Raw genomic sequence first — 4964 nt, 5'->3', positions numbered from 1 at the left:
GTTACAGGGGCCCAAATGGACAAGGCAGGGAGGGGGACTCACTTGGCTTGAACAAAAGGGAAGTTCAAATTCTGGAGAGGAAGGCCTAGATTGTGTGTGGTATTGGTAGGAGGAGGGGGTTGTGGGTAGATGTATTTATTTCTATACCCCAATATTAGCACAGACTTGGCAAATTTTCCATAAATTAAATGAATTAATTCTAGATCCCATTTTGTTGTTAACTTATTGTGTGACTTCAGGCAAGTGAGTCTGCGTGAGCCCCCATTTTTCCATCTGCAAAGTGGGATGATCCCTAAGATAATGCCTAGGAACAGATTTATAAACTCTAATGCTCTATGCACATGAAAGGTTTGCTCTTTTGCTTCTTTTAAAACACCAGCAGATTAAACTTTCAGTGTCAAAAACACTGCCAATAAGCTCAGTGATTGTCTTCTAGTCAAAAAGCTTCTCAAGCTTGTAAAACTACGTATTCTTCCCCATAGGCTTATGCTAATTCCATGTTTCCCCAAAAATAAGACCTAGCCATACCATCAGCTCTAATATGTCTTTTTCTTTCTTTTTTTTTTCACCTCAGACGGGTAATGTGCTGATGTCGTAACAAGGTTTGTGGGAGGGACATCTCACGCAAAAGCGTGAACACCCAATCATCACACTTATGAACTACAAAAGGATCTTAATATGTCTTTTGAAGCAAAAATTAATATAAGATCCGGTCTTATTTTACTATAAGACCGGGCCTAATGTAATATCATATCATATCATATCATATCATATCATATCATATCATATCATATCATATCATATCATATAATACCGGATCTTATGTTCATTTTTGCTCCAAAAGACGCATTACAGCTGATTGTCCGGCTAGGTCTTATTGTCGGGGAAACAGGATTTCATTATAAAATTTTGAAAATTGGTCTGAAATGTCTTGGTTTTTGGAATTGAACCTTATTATTATTTTTAAAATCATGTTTGTCTTGGTTTTAAATAAAATGGGATTTTCAGGCTGCTCCCCAAAGCTAATTTTCATGCATAGTGTAGTAACCGCTATTTCCACTGTTGGTTCTGAGTTTTGACAACAACTGTAACTACATCTGCTACTGATGATCTATTACTGTTATTAATTGAATACTTACTCTGGCCCAAGCCCTATGCTTTGTAATATATTACATATTCCCTTTAAGCTATCTAACAACTCAGTAGGGAAAATGTCATTCCTTTTCCACACATGTAAAAAGAGGCTCTGAAAGGTTAAGGGACTTCAAGCAGTTAAGAAACAATAGAAAACACCCCAATAAACTTTAATTAAAAAAAGAAAGAAAGAAAGAAATGATAGAACCAAGATATGGCCAGATCTGGCTTATTTAAAAGTCTTGGTCTTTCTACCAGTTCAACTAACAGACTTCAAAACAGACTTATGGAACACAACCCATCAGTAAACTAGAACCTGTATTTATGAACAGTAGCACCACTGATTCATTAAAAAAAAAAAAGAAAAAAAAGGAAGAGAAGCTAAAAAACCCTTGTAATGTATAACTTTTCCAAAAATCTCTGCAAAACATGCCTCAAATTACCACCTTAATAACTAACTCTTCATTGTTTGGTACAAGCAGACTAAAATCAATAATATTCACTTTTGACATTTTCTAATTCAAATAGCAACACAGCCTTGATAATACTAAAATAAATTAGAAAAAGCCTCTGAAAAAGGCAATGCTCCCAGTGTAAAAATAACCCTTAAAAGATTTAAAAAATAATACGCACGCACTATGAGGCACACAGAGGGAGTCCCTCCATCTTTCATGCATTACATCCTATATTCCTGCTGATTTCCACTTCAGCAGGGATAACTTGTTTAGAGGTCACTGTTGAGTCTTTTCAGATTCTGCTCTGGGTGTTATCTTGTACTTAAGAATGACTAACTTCTTTTAGTACTATCACACTGGCTGGAGGCAAAATTGTCAAGAAACATATAGTAGAACTTGGCCTGAAGCCCTTTCAACACACAATTACTCTTTAAAGTTCCAATCTACACAGTAGCAATTTACAGTAGCAACATCATTCCAGCACATTGAGAGAAATGTTAAACTTAATTTATTGGCAAGAATAGTCTACCACAGCTTAAAAGAGCAAGACACATTTTAAATAACTTTGAAACATAGACTAACTTCCCACATTTGTTCCCAGTCTGCCCGGAATACCGGCAACTTGACACTCAGGCTACGTTTAGAAAGTTTAGAATATGCGATCAGAAGAGCTAAAAGAGCTACTGACCAGGAACCAAAGAAAGACGTGTTATTACAGTCAATTTATTCAGGAGTTAATTCCACAGCATCATCCAATATTAGCCGGAATAGATCTGGCTAATCTACTTCATTTCCCTTATTTGCAGTCACAGATCAGCAAATAATGTACTCCTGTACATTCTTCAGGAGTACTTATAAAAATTAAACGGAAAGAGAAAGAAAAGTCTTCTATAAGCTAATAGGGTTCTAAAACCCAGCTCTGGTAAAGAATAGCAATGATTATCAGCTGGGATAATTGAGGGACGATAATACTCCAGAATCACCCATAGGAACTGTTTCAACCGATTCATAAGTTTTGTTCAATTTGTGTACTTTGATCACGTTTTGAGTTGGGCTACACACTTAATCTAAACTTCTTATTAAAGCTTGGTTAAAGTTATATTACCGCAACTCTCCTTAGTTTATTAAATGGGGAAATGGGAAGAATCGTAAGCACTTTCGTGCCAAATACAAACATTGAACATTTCATGTAAAACTTCTCTTCAGTATACAATGATTAAACTCCACAAGTTCAATGTATTCAACTGATTTACAAACATTTATGCAGTAGCCCAAAACCCTAACAGTACAATCCTGTTTAGTGATGGTCTTGCTCATGAGTAGCTCACAGACAGATGATTGACAGGTTGGCTGGCTCTAAAAATAAAAGAATGGGAAGAAGGGTTGAGCATACACAGGGATGTGGAAAATAATGAGACTGATTTGCAAGTGAGGATTATGAAAATCAGTTTCTTCACCTTAAAGACACACTTTGTGAATGATTTAAATTTTAATGAAACAAAAGTTAGATTGTGACTCCAAATTATTTCACAAGATAGAAGTGTATTTCAAGCTTTCATCTCCTTAGTTTATTTCACTGTTAACAATCATTTTCCAATGCCACAGTACATTTAACAGGTGTAAATGAAAACAGCCTTCGAAAGACGTACAGTGCCACAGTTACAAGTTCAAGCTTAGTGGATTACATATTTAGGCTAAAACAAAGCTGAAACCTCACATTTTGGAAATGAATCAGTGAGTTCGTTCATAAGGCATTCAACACTTTAAAACCTACTATGTGCCAGGAATTAAACTCGTAGGGAATCACGGGCAAGTTCGAACCAGGGGTTGATCTGATGAGATGAATGTGTTAGAAAGCTCACATTACATGTTAGGTGTGATATATGAACTATCTTGGAAAAGAGAGCTACTAGAGGCACAGAAACCAGTTAGGAAGGGAGAGGGTTTGGATCACGTAGTAGGATTAGAAAGGAATGGATGGAAAATAGAAATATTTTAAAGGAATAATCAACAAGAAGGACTTGATAAAGTTTCATGACATTAAGGGGGCGTTATTGATGGAAACAGAAAAGATAGAAAAGGGAACCACTGGAGATGAGTTAGAGTTTGGGTTGGTGAGGAATACCTACAAATTACGATGATGGTGTCTCATCTAAAGGGTCACTGTATCAATTAATTAACTATCAGAATCCAAAGTACGTGTAATTTCTTCCTAATGAAGCCTGCCATAATTTATGCAGTGATTAGTTTTGAAAGAAGCAACCTACTATAATTATATATTTTACACATTTACCGTCTATTAATTTATAATAGTCAGGTATAACATCTATTGCAGAAAACTGAGATTTCACTGTATCTTCGAAACCTTACTTTCTTCTACAATGAACATTGTCGACATCTTACCGGTCAACAGTTTCAAACTTTGCCCATGTTGGCAACTTGTCAGGAGATTGGGGGCCACACCTGTCTTACATAATGCTGAGTTAATCCCAGCCTGCCATTCTCTTGAAAACAGCTCACAGAGGCCAGTGGATTCAGCTTAATGTCGATCTCTGAATTCTGAAAATTGAAACCTCCACATCTATGCTTTCTTATAAAAAGACTGAAGCTCCAGGACCACAGGCCTATGCTTAGCCATTAGGCTCTATTTTAATCTTACTTCCTCTGCAAAATTATTATCATCCTGCAATACCAAATAGATTTGCTGCAGATTATGAAAGTCCTTTTCAATTCATATGATATTTACTTAATCTTTATGTTACATGGGGATTAAGCAATAAAATCATTTTGTTTTTTTAAGCACATGCTAAGTAGGAATCAAGACTAGAAAATGATATGTTTGATGTTCAGCATGTTTAGACTAGTTAATAAATTCGAGATTCAAATTTAAAGATCTCTGTACCAATTATACATGTACCACAAAATCTGGCTGATTTAATTAGACTAAACCAAAAATGTCTTTTTAAAATCTCTGCTTAAATCTTTACTCCCCCAAAAGTATTAGTGCTATGCTGAGGAGTCGAATAGCTCCTTGAAGGCTGGGCTGGCATCCGCAGTTCCCACTATGGCACGTGGCATATAGAGGTATCCAGCAGTAAGGAAGGGGTACGGGAGGAGTTAAATGCCTTGCTAACGGCCATAATGAATTGGTCACATCACTAAGATGTTACTAACAATGTCTGGGAAACTAGACTGAATCTGTGTTATCTCAGGACATGTTGTGGGTACTTTGATTTAAAAACAAAATGATTTGCTAAGCGCTGCCTTTTCTTGTCGTTTACCTCTTTCTCTTAAAATAACTCGGCAAAACCCCAAACAAAACAACAGACTAATCAAACCACTAAAAATCCAACAAGAGATTGGTTTGGTTCAATT

General features: G+C 36.1%; 1 non-coding gene across 1 annotated transcript; it reads right to left on the bottom strand.

Moving 5' to 3' along the window:
- Positions 1 to 568: 568 nt before the first annotated feature.
- LOC141567379 (small nucleolar RNA U13) lies at positions 569 to 672 on the bottom strand. The gene has a single exon (XR_012489973.1). It is a non-coding gene; the product is annotated as a small nucleolar RNA U13 (small nucleolar RNA).
- Positions 673 to 4964: the final 4292 nt, after the last annotated feature.

Source organism: Rhinolophus sinicus, linkage group LG10 (genome assembly GCF_036562045.2).
Source record: "Rhinolophus sinicus isolate RSC01 linkage group LG10, ASM3656204v1, whole genome shotgun sequence".
Taxonomy (NCBI): domain Eukaryota; kingdom Metazoa; phylum Chordata; class Mammalia; order Chiroptera; family Rhinolophidae; genus Rhinolophus; species Rhinolophus sinicus.
This window is presented reverse-complemented; position numbering and strand designations above follow the sequence as displayed.